General features: G+C 39.1%; 1 long non-coding RNA gene across 1 annotated transcript in view; it reads right to left on the bottom strand.

Annotated features, from left to right (window-relative positions):
* The window catches only part of LOC140847772 (uncharacterized), a 38,436-nt gene that overhangs the window by 1,083 nt on the left and 24,437 nt on the right, over positions 1-12,916 (bottom strand). The window lies entirely within an intron of this gene.

Consider the following 12,916-nt stretch of genomic DNA (forward strand, 5'->3'; position numbering starts at 1 on the left):
TACTTCATATTTTTTGCAACTCTGTCATTTGGTGCATCTACATTTAACATTGCTATGTCATCTCAGTGGATTAACCTTTCAATCATTATGTAATGTCCCTCCCTAGCTCCTGTACTTTCCTATGCCCTGAAGCCTACTTTGTCTTATGTTAATATAGACATTCCTGCTTTTGTTTAAAAGTAAAATCAGTGTTTCCGTGATGACTTTTTTCCATTCTCTTGTTTTCAACCTACCTATGTCCTTATGTTTGAAGTGAATTTCTTATAAACAATATAATTGGGTCTTGATTTTTTTTATCCATGTAGGCAATAGCTATCTTTCAATTGGTACAGTTAGATCAGTTCCAGTTAAAGTAATTATTGATACCTTAGGGCTTACTATTCATTTTGTTGTCTGTTTCTTATTCCTCTGTTACTCTTTTCTTACTTTCCTGTAAGTTACTTGAACATGAGTGAAATAAGGCAAGGGAAAAAAACATATAGATGGAAAGGAAAAAAATGAAACTCATTTTTTGCAGATGACACAACTGTGATTACACCAAATGCTGGCAGGGGAGTGGAGGAACTAGGTTACTCACACACTGCTGTTGGGAATGTATGGTGCAGTCACTCTATAAACAGTTTGGCACTTTCCCTTCAAACTAAAAATGAACTTACCATATGATTCAGCAATTATACTTGTGAACATTTGTCCCAGAGAAATTAAAACCGTGTTTACAAGGAAATTGTACATGAAGGTTCATAGGAGCTTTATTCAGCCAAAATCTGAAAACGACCCAAATGCCTTTGGTAAGTGATGGTTAAACAAACTGTGGCTTATCTCTACCATGAAGTACTTCTCCAAAACGAACTATTGATAGTCACAGCATTCAACATGCCTTGGATGAACCTCAAGGGAATTCCACTGAGTGAAAAAGCCACTTACAAAAGGCCATGTGTACTGTATGAGTCTCTTTATATAACATTCTTAAAATAGCAAAATTATAGAGACAGAGAACTTCAGACACAGCTGAAGTGCTGGCCAAGAGTGAAGGATGAGAGGGACTGTGGCTACAAAGGGGCAACCCAGGAGATCTTTGTGGCAATTAGATCTTGATTATAGTGGTAGTTACACCAAGCTCCACATGTGACACGATTGTGCAGAATGCTGCACACAAAGAGATGAATGCATGTACCTGAAGAAGGTTAATTACCTGGTTTTGATATTATACTATAGGAAGACAAGATATTAACATGGGGATAGATTGAATGAAAGGTACACTGGTCCTTCCTGACACTTCTTTGCGATTTCCTGTGCATCTATAATTATTTCAAAATAAAAAGTTAAAGAATACTTTAACTATGAATATAGTCACACACTTGTGTGTGAAAAGCCCTCAGTTCACTTTCTTCCCAGTTTCTTAGGATACTACCTTGAGATGTAAATGGGTTCAAGGAGCTAAAATGAGGGGAGATACCCCTTTCAGAAACCACTTTAAGGATATGAACAGAGAGAACATAACAAGTGAAAGTGGTTTTGAGATAGTCTGTGAAAAGCCTTTCAAATTTTAAGGTGTATTAAGAGGGAGTTTAATGGACCTCATTCTGAAAGATCCCAATCCCAGTCTCTGTGGGGTATGTATCAGAAATTTATGTTTTCAATAAACACAAGTAATTCTCATGTCTATGGTTCTCCAATTACATTCAGTAGAACCACATGGACACAGTGGATTAACAGCATTATAGGGTTAGTATGAGCTGGTGCCTGAGAGATAGTTGTGACATCATCATCATCGTCATCGTTATGGTGCTCCTCCTTGCAGTGGGGCCGTCCTTGATGAAAATCTCTGGCCCAGAAATGATATGTTGGTAGTGTTGCACTAAGATGTATTGAGCATATCATCATTCATTCAGCACCGCCAGGACTTGTAGACACACAAGGAGGCTTCTGGAGGATTGTAACAGGGAGGAGAGGTGTCAGGGGTGTGAGTCCAGGAGCTCTGTCGGGAAAGGTCAGGACTACGGGACAGTGTCATGGCCGAGGCCCAGGGGACGTGCATGCAGTTATCTCACTGTTAGGTGGTTGATGGTTGGCACCATGGGCAAAGAAACTCCTCTTCTTGGAGTCTCCAGCCTTCTCACCTCTCCCATCAGATTTTGGGCTCACCTGATAACAGTCAATCAGAGTCAGTCAGTGTAGTGGGGTCCAGTACTTAAGGACATGTATTTTGGAGCCAAGCAGGCTATTTTGAGACCGGGTCCACCATTTACCATTTGCATGATTTAGAATAACTGAATTTCTCTAATCTTTAGTATCTTGTTTTGTAAAAAGAGAGATAATAATAGCACTTACTTACATTTATTAAGAATATTTCAGCTATAAGTAATGGGATGCAATTCAAAAGGCTAAAGCCAGTGCTACTGAAAGTTTAATGGCATACAAACCATGGAGGAGGTCTTGTTGAAAATGCAGATTCTGATACAGGAGGTCTGTGAGCAAAAAAAAAAAAATGGATGGGAATAGGCCCCCCCTTTTTTTGCCTGTGTATCTGGAAAGTACAGTCGTCATGTAGTCATGTACTTGCTTCAGACACAGCTGAATCAAGTGTTTAATATTTTCAAAAATTTGTTTCTTAGATTTTTGTGCTCTGCTTTTCTCTTTGTTGGCTTCCAAGGCTTCTAGAAACTCCATAATTACATGTGAACAGCTTGAAAATCACAGAATAGCTACACACCTTTTCTAGTAGTTTCAGAGAAAATTCCTTTCATTGGTTGGGCCTTATTTGCTTTCATTTGGATCATGGTTCATTCCTGAGTCACTCCTGGTTGTCAGGTGAACACAATACTCCCCTGCACCTTAAGCCAAAGCTGTATGGTCTTAGACTCCATACTCTCCAGCCTCGAGACATTTAGTCCTCATTGGCCAACCTGTGCTGGGCTTTGGAAAGTTCATGTTGGATCTTTGAAGCCCCGACCGAGGATCTGGTCTGCACAGCAAGATATTTTGCTTATCAAGTAGTTCTCATTAATGAAGTGTTTCCTAGGAGGTCTCCAGAACTATTTTTTTTTGTAATTGAAAGTTTTAATTAACTTTAAATTAGACAACGTGACTATAAAATGGGAGAAGTAGAATAGGACAAATAAAAGAAAACCTATAGAGGAAATTAAACTAGGAAAAAGCGTGTTGGCAGGATCATGTGGGTGAACTGGGATTAAATGGCTCATTTTTGAGAGGGCCCTTGGCTCCTTGCTGTAAGTAAATGACCTTCTGTAATGAACTAAATGGTATCCTAATGGTCTAAATGGCTTAATGCACCTCCCCAATTTATTCCTTATTGATTAGTAGGTCCATTGAGTATAATGCACTTCCCTATATACACAGAGTAAATGGCTAGAAGATGAGAATGTAGAAGAGTTATTAAACTTTAAACCAACATAAAGATTTATGTCATGAGCTTTTGCTTTTTCACAATGTGTTTTCTGATAGACTTGATTTTACAGACTGTGAAACACTCCCAGCTTATTGTTCAAGGAAATTTCCAGAAATATAAGTGACTGGGTAATGACCTAAGTCATCTGAGCTTGTTGGAAATATCTCTGCTCAGATACAATTTCAGGGGTCTTAGCTAAGGGGAGCTCATTATAGGTACCAATAATTAAAATTTTGTAAGTTTTCATTATGACCCATAGCACCATACATCAGTCACTGTGAGTCAGAACGAACAGCAAAAGCAAACATATTCACATTCATCAAGAAAGTGCATTTGTTTTCTAGACTTTTGGAGAACAGTTCCTGGGTGCTAAATCATCTATGTTGAGTGCTGATTCAGAGACAATGACTGGTCCACTTGGCAAGGCCCGTTTCGTTCTTTTTTGCCTATCACCCAGGAGAATGTTTGGAAGCCATTGGCAGCATTCCTTCTCCTTGATGGATTCATTCAGTGCTGGCAAGAAAAAATGTTTTGGTGTTACCTGTGGTTGCAGCACAGACTTCCCAGGGTGTGCAGATAATTCCAAAGTGGTACTTCGGAAGTATCTGAACTTACTGGGTTGGTTTTATATATTACAATGAAGGCAAGGGCTTAATTTTGTGGAAGGGTAAAAAATTTATTCTACTAAAATTTATTTGTCCAACAAGTATTTATTGAGTGCCTATTACAGGGTGGGCATGGTAGGCATGGCACTAAGCACAGAGAATAATGTGGCGGGATAAAATCGGACCTAATTTCCTTCTTCATGGAACTTAATGTTCAGTGAGAGATTCAGATGAAAAAATACAGAAATCTGTAATTTATATGTGTGGTAAGTGCAATGATGCAAATGAATAGGGTACTGGAAGGAAGATAAGAGAAACATAATATTGATGAATACATATATATTTGGACAAGAAGAAATGACTTAAGTCCTAAAGGAATGTCAATTATTTCTTCAATTGCATGTTCAAGTGAATAAAGACCTCAGCAATCAAGGTACTTTGGACATAGACTTACTCAACAGTTGTTGGATTGCATGAACATTTTGAATTGTTATTTAATAGTCATGGGCATTACCAAAATGGATTAAGAAGGTCAAGTATATTTTAAAAGACTGAATACTTCCACTTAATTACAAAAATAACCCAATGAAGAATGAAATTTGTTTTCTGTCTCTGTTCTTGCTAAGTGTAATTTAAATATCTTTGATCTGTGGGTAAGAATTATTTTTGTGTATTTAGGAAGAATTAAGTTTGAGTTATTTAAAAGTGGTTCAATGGGTCATACCTTTCCACACTTAGTGTTTAGGTTCTATCAACCTGTGATTTATCATGATAATCATCACTATCATCAAAACACATTTATCTTGCAAGAATTTCTTGAGCAACGTATTATCTCAGGTTACCATAACAGAATCACCACAGACCAGGTGACTTAAATAACAGAAATTTATTTTCTCAGTTTTTGGGGTATCAAGGTTAGTTTCTGGTAAGGCATGTTTTTTCCTGGCTAGTAGACAGCCGCATTCCTGCTGTGTGCCCCCATGACCTCTATTCTGTGCATGCGCCCGGAGACTGTGAGTTCCACGTCTCTTCCTTTCCTTGTAAGACACCAGCCTGTCAGATCAGGGTCCCCACTTAAGGCTTTAACTGTAATGACCCCCTCAAAGACCCTATCTCCAAATGCAGTCATGCTGGGGGTTAGAGTTTTAACATATGAACTTGAGGGGAACGTAATGCTGTCCATTAACAAGCACAATGGGACCAACTCTTTGTTAGGCACTACCGTACAGTGGTGAACAGGCAGTCATTATCCCTTCCCTCATGGAGCTTCCAATCTAGTGAGGTAAGTACACAATAAACAGTAATTGCATAAATCAATATTTCATTTATACCTGTGGCTCCAGGAAGAAGGCCGTTCTCTGCCCAGAGCAAGTTCTCCATGAATTCGATAAGACAATGGAAAAACAAGAGTGTGAGGTCAGGGAAAGAATTTTCTAATTTCTCATGGCTCAGTCTTTCTCTCCAGCCGGCACTCTCTGCCCTGCTCACTCGGCTCTGCTCCCCAAGCTCCGTTCCTCTGCCTGCAGTATGCTCTCTGCCTGCACCCCACTTCCTCCAGGAGGAAATCTGTGCGTGGGTCCCTGGTGACTGGTGGGCACCTGACTGATTGTGTACCAGGAATGGTGGGGAGGAGAGAACGGCCATTTCTCACCTCTTACACTGGATGGGACCAATGGCTCTGCTGTAGTAAACAGCCCATTGATGTGCAAATAGGACCTTATATGCATATCACTATTAAGGCCAGGTGAGAAATTCTGGTTGAAAACGCCATTTACTCAACAATATCCTAGTGAGCATGTCTTGGAAAAAGAATAGATTATATGCAAAGAGCAAAGATGGCACTTGTCCAGAAATTTTGGAGTTAGCATCAGGGTCAGCAAGAATAATGGTATGAGTTCCTAATGTGCAGTATTGGAACAGATTATGTATAGTAGAGAGAGAAAGATAAGGAGTGGCAGAAATGGATACACAGATTGATTTTTCTTCTTTTTAAAGAATAGTGCTGTGTTACCATCCTACATTTAAAGGTGCCTCATCTCATATAAAATTCATGAGTAAAGGGGTTCCTTTTATAACCATTGTTATGGCCAAAAGAACAGATGTTAGAGTGCTGTCTCCCTAATTATTTTAAGTCCTTCATTCAGTTACCAAAGTCCAGTCTCTGCCATGAGAGACAAGGTGACAGGAAGAGGTGAGCAGTTGGCTCGGTATTTTAGGCTCTCAGGCAATCTGGATATTTCAGCTTCCCAAAATGTTTCTAAACTGCCAGTCTTCCCCACATACCAGTAGTATAGTTTTTTATTTTTATTTTTCTGGTTACATATCCTCCCTAACTTTTCTTTTGGTATGCTTTGACTGAGTTCATAATCACAAACTGGACTTGGACTTTGTATATAATCACAAGCTGTACCAGCCCCACAAAATCTGTTCATGTTGCTCAGCTGGTCTTGCTTTCCTAGAACCCCGGAGCCAGGGCCCAGGGCCACTGATATGACAGTTCTCTTGTTATGCTTGGAGGACCCTTGGAAAATATCATGGCTGAAATTCCTCCAGATCTGGAAGTTTGGCTAGTACAGTATAACTCACTGATGCAGGTTGGCTGCTGATAATCAAAACAACAAACATTGAGGTTTCTCCGTCCTCATTTTGTCTTCTCTTTTAGAACTATCACAGGTTCAGTCTCAAACTGGAGTTAAAAAGGAAGAGCTAAAGAGGAGGTCACATAAGAGTGGCTTCAACTGAAGTCAAATAACAGAAGAACCAGAAGAGAGAGAGCTGGGGAAAAAAGGAGGGAGAATCCCTAAAGGAAACACTAAAAACAGAAGCGTCTGTGCTGTGAGGGCATTGCACAGCAGGGCTCCATCTCTGTGTTGAATGGAATGCCCCATCTACGTCCTGTTTCCTCATAATTTCACTCTCTATTCGTACCTCCCCTGGTATTTGCAAACACATTTCTGCTTTATTTTACATGCATATATTTCCATGTTTTAAAAACATGGAAGAGTTAATTTTATCACACATATTTAAAATAGACAAGAATGGAAACTATTACAATATGTCAAATACTCAGCTTTATCAGATCTTAATATCATGACAAATCTCCCTCAGATCTGTTTATTTTAACTAAATACATCATGTTATTTCAGATGCAAATGGAACCTTCTTATGCACTCTGCCCCCCTTTCCTCCGCATCCCTTCCCTAACAGGAGTAATTACTATTGTGGGTTCAGTGTTTATCACTCACATTATTATTCTTTTGCCACGGATTTAGATATCCATAAATATCACAGAATGTTGCTTTACAGATTTTAAAACTTTATATAAATGTATCATTCTTTATCTATCCTTTTGAGTTCACTTTTATTCTCTTCATATTGTATTTTTGAAATTAATATATGCTTATACATGCAGCTCTGATTTGTTCATTTTTACTGCTGTAGAGCATTAAGTGAATGTACTTCAGTACATTTTTCAATTTTCCTCTTGATAAAAAGTCAGGTTGTTTCAAATTATTTCGCTATCATGAATTTCAGCAATCAGTCTTGTACCTTCCTCCTCCCATACATATTCAGGTGTTCACTTGAATATATGTCTAGGTCTGTATATTTGTTTCTTCAGGCTGCCAGAACAAATTACCACACCCTGGGTGGCTTAAAACAACAGAAATTTTTTCTGTATGAGTTCTGCAAGGCAGAAACCCAAAACCAAGGTGTCAGTCACTTTCTCTAGGGGAGATTCCATTTCTTTCCTCTTCCAGCTTCTGGTGGCATTGGCACTCCTCGGTCTGTGGTTGCTCACTTCAATCTTGCCTGTCTTCATATGGCCTCCTTTCTGTCTCTCTTCTTGTCTGTGTCTTCTCTTCTTATAAGCACACTAATCTTTGGATTTGGGGCCCACCTGGATAATTCAGGATGATCTCATTTTGAGATCCTTAAATGAATTACATATGCAAAGACCCTTTTCCCAAATAAGGTTTCATTCACAGGTTCCAGGTAGAGAAATCTTTTGGCGGCCACCAATCAACCCGCTACAGTTTTCCTACCTCAGCACTGTTGACATTTTGAGCCAGATTATTGTTTGCGGAGGTAGGGATGACCTGTGCCTTGCAGGATATTTACCTTTATCCCTGGTCTCTACCCACGAGATTGCAGTAGTATTCTCCCCCCTCACTTGCCCCTGCAACTCCAGATGTGGCAACCAAAAACGTCTCTAGGCATTGTCAAACATACCCATTGCAGTAGACTGCTCCTCTCCTTGTCGAGAACCACTGATCCAGGAGAAAGATGCTGGGTTGTAGAGTATGAGCAGGTTCAACTTGACTAGATACTGTCAGTGGTTGTCCTGAGTCAGTGTACCAATTTAAATTCTTATCAATTTAAATTCTTATCTGTGACAGTCCCCATAGATGTGCAATATCACCCCAGTACTTGGTATTGTCCAACTTGAACTTTTTCTGTCAATTTGCTGTTGTCTCATTGTTGTTTTAATTTATATCTTCCTAGTTTTTGTGTGGTTGAAATCTTTTCATTCATCTATTGTCCATTTGGGCTTCTCGGTCTATGAATTGCTTCTTCATACTTTGTCCATTTTTTTGTGTGTCCATCGTCTTTTTTAATTTTAGGAGTTTTTGATGTATTCTAGAAACTAGTCCTTTCTCTGTTATGTCCAATAGTAATGCCTTCTTATCTTAGGTTGTATTTTATTTTGCTAATGGTATCCTTTTTGGTGCCAAGCTTCTGTGTTATAATTTTGTCAATTTATCACTTCTTTTTAATGGTTTGTGCTCTTTGGGTCTTTTAATGTCTCTTTTAAATGGAAGGAGGCAGTCATGTTGCTTGAACAAAATACCATAAAGACTAATCATGTCTAAAAGGATTTAGTACTGTGGGAGGCATCATGATATATTGAGCAGGTACAGAACTCTAAGTGTGGAGACTGTAGTCCAGCCTGCTCTTGCAACAAGTGTGTGTCTTGAGTTATTTCTGAAATAACTCAACTGCTTTGTCTTTCCAAGTACTTGTCTAAAGGGGAAGAGAATTTGAGTCTGCAAGATGCCAGTCTGTTTAAAAATCTACATTGTGAGTTCTCCAAGGGATGCATTTATTTATGTGAGCTATAGAAATTTTCTTAACAGCCTTTAAGATTATTGGTAAATTACTTGGACTATGTATAATAAAGGAAAACACACAAAAAGGGAAACATAAAGATTTTACAAATCAATGATAGAGTATCAGCTTAAACACACATTTTCTCTTTTACTTTTAAGTGTCTTGGGACAAAGGCTTGGAGTAAACCCTTTTGTCATATCAAAATATATCAAATATAATGTATGTACATACTTATAGCACAAATAATGAAATTATATTATTTTCTCCATGACTAATTCTTTTCATTGCCATTGTTGGTCAGCCTCGTGATAACTATTTGGGTATGCTTCTGAAGAGCTTATAGCCTCCCTCTTCAGGGGCATTTCACTAAAATTGATTTCTATTTAATTGATGTTGTGACTTTTCTTTCAAACTACATCTTGCTGTGCACGATGTTATCTTCAGCCAATTTAGGGATCATCTGAGATCCTCACAGATATCATGCAATCATACCTGCAAATGAATTCTTGGACTTCTTCATAGTTAAACCCTTTCTCACTTGGCAAACTGAGTTTAATATTTTCACTTACTCCTCCCAAAAGTTTTCATTCTGTAAACCACCCCCCCACCCTGCCAAATAAGAAGGGGTTTTCACTGCTCTCAGTCATAACAATGCTCATTATTGATATTACTTTATATTTATTATAAGATTACTTTAAGCCAATAATACTGTAACTATTACAATTCAATTGCCATTAAGTCATAGAATCTTTAACTGTTTTACATTCATTTTATGCACTGGTTAAAGTGGGGAGCTTTCCTTTGCTCAATCCTGGGTGTGAACTGAGACCCTCAGCTTTTGATCAGTGAGTGTGACAGATGCCAATTTCTCTCTAGTTAGTTTAGGAGTTTGGCTTCATATAACATTAAACAGAGGTGACACTTCTGGCCTACAACGTGACAAATGACCTTTCTGGAGATCATGGCACCTAATAGATCATTTAACATGAGCATTTCTGACACATGACCAAACTCCTTAAGCATTAGAAAAACATCATGCAAGTCAATTCCATGTTGAAATCTGCTGTCATTTCCAGTGAGTGTCCACAACTGCCATTGGCACCTCTGAGAATTGTTGCCAATGATGCTGAGGATAGAGTTAAGCTACATTCCTGTACAGTTCAGATTTATCTCAGGGGAAGAAAATAGTATCTAGAGGAGAAATCAAAGGATGCCAAAAGAGCATTTTCCTTTCTTCTTGGCCTTACAATATCATCATTAGACTTTTGTTCATACAATTGGAGATGCTAACTAGTAAATAAAATAAAATAGCTTGCTTGTATTTGAAACAAAGGAACATTCAGTAAAACTTCGTTGAATGAATAAATAGCAAGATGACTCACTGATCATTCCTATGACTATGTATACTCATAGATACCCTATGGATTCAGTTCCTTACTTATCACCTTACAAGTAGTAATTAAGTGCCAACACCATGCCAAGACCTGGGCTAAGCACTTGGAATTTAGTGGTGAGCACAATGTCCTGTTCTCCTGGGACACACAATGAAATGTGGAATTAAATAATCTCACAAAGAAATGTGAAATTTCAACTATGCTAAGTGGTACAAAAAAGAGGGACATGGCTCTATAAAGCTCAAGCGTGGGAGGTAGGGGAGGCTTTCCTGAGGAGGTGACGGTTAAGTTGTGAGGTGGAGATGAGTAGAAGTTAAATATGTGAAAGAGAAGTGAACATTCTGAGGAGATAACAGTGTATGTCCAGGTCCTGTGATGAGAGACAGGTGGGTGCTTTCTCGGGCTGGGAGAAGGGCAATGTGGTCTGTGACCATACCAGGCTGTAGATGTGTACAGGGGCCAGACTCACAGAAGCTTGTAGGCCATATTCAAGTGTTTCACTTTTCACCCCTAGAAAAGCAGGGAGCCATTAAAGAATTTAAGCAGGAGGATGACTTGGTAAGATTTTATTTCCAAAAATATCATACTGTCATATAAAGAATGGGGATTGGAAGGGTCAAAGCAGGTGAGGGTGGACTAGATAGGAGGTACTTCCAATAGATTTGATGAGGTGAAGTTCTGTTGAATTAGAGTAATGGGAAGGTGGGTGGGGATGGTAAGCCATGGATGAATTCAGGAGATACTTAGTAAGTAATAGGACTTGGTAGTGGATTGAAGAAGGAGCTGTTAAAGATAACCTACACCCACATTAATTAGCAATATATTTGAAAGTTGGATAACGAACACCGCCCACCTCACCTATCTAACTGAGTGGGTCATGATGACATTCACTGAACCTGGGCACACTGGCAAAGGACCATCTTTGGGAGAGAAAGTTATGTGTTTGGTTTGAGGATGGGGTTTTCTCTTGAACACTTGAGTGTGCGGATCTAGAATTTAGAAGAATAGACCAGAGATGTATAATATAAAATCGGGAATCATTTGTGTAGAAATGTATGGTAATTGAAGATAAGATACTGTGGTAAATAGAATAATGGTCTTCCAAAGAAGTCTCTATCCTAATTTCCAGAATCTGTGAATATGTTATCTCACATGGCAAAGGGGAGTTAAGAGAACAAACGGAATGAAGGCTGTTATTTGCGGACTGTACAATCGGGAGACAATCCTGGCTTATCCGGGTTGTCCCAGTGTAATCCAAAGTGTCCTTAAATGTGGAAGAGTAGAAGAAGAGTCAGTATCAGAGTGATACGATGTAAAAATTCCTTGACCAGTCATTGCTGGCTTTTAAGGTGAAAGGAGCCTCTAGTCAGGGAATAGCGGCAGTTCTAGAAGATGGAAAAAACAAGAAAACAGATTTTTTTCCCTTGGGTCTCCAGAAAGGAACATAGCCCTGCCGGAACTTTGATTTTAGTCCAGTGAGACCCATTTTGGAATTCTGATCTCCAGAGTTGTATGATAATAAATGTGTGTTGTTGTAAGCCACTAAGTTTGTGGTAATTTGTTACAGCAGCGCTAGGAAACTAATTCAGTCACGCTGAGAAAAGTTAAGAGTGGGCCTAATTGCATCTTGGCACTCTAACATGTAACAGCCACGTAAAGACGGTGACATTAACAAATGAGGAAGGAAGAAGAGGCGCGGGAAACCAGTAGAGTTCAGGGCTCTGGAGCAAGAGGAGAGACTTTTTCCAGGAAGTGGTGGAATGGGATACGTATTTATGGAATTGGGTGGTTAAGAGCTCACTGGTAACTTCAGTGCGAGTGGTTTTGTTGGGACGAGGGGAGCAGGGTCCAGATTGGTGTGGGAGGTATACTGTGAGTGGCAGGTAAAGAGGCAACGGTGAAGACATGGACACCTCCTTGAAGACATTTACTTCTACAGTGGAAAGAAAAATTACATAAATATTAACTGGAAATAGTATTTCTGAACCTGGGCACTGTGACATTTTGGACCCAATAATTCCTTCCATGAGGGACTCTTCTGTGCATCATGAGATATTTAGCAACATTCTTGGTCTCTGTCCACTAGATGACAGTAGTAATCTCCCTCCTCAGTTATTTTTTTCCAAAGCTTCAAAGACCATCATTGAACTGATTGTTGTACGATCAGATCCTTCAAAGCTCATGTCTTTAGATGCACTTGATTCTTTGAGTCCCTACTCTGAGTCGATACAAAATGATTTTAGTATAAATGGCATTATAAATGCCCTCAGAAAGGAATCTGGAAGGGTGAGCCTAGGAGGGACTCCAGGCATGTTCAAATCCTGTTCTAATTCTACTTATGCTGTTTAATCTAGATTGGTGACCAAACAATAATCAAACAGCATGATTCCAAGGGGGTT

This window comes from Manis javanica, chromosome 1 (assembly GCF_040802235.1).
Source record: "Manis javanica isolate MJ-LG chromosome 1, MJ_LKY, whole genome shotgun sequence".
Taxonomy (NCBI): Eukaryota; Metazoa; Chordata; class Mammalia; order Pholidota; family Manidae; genus Manis; species Manis javanica.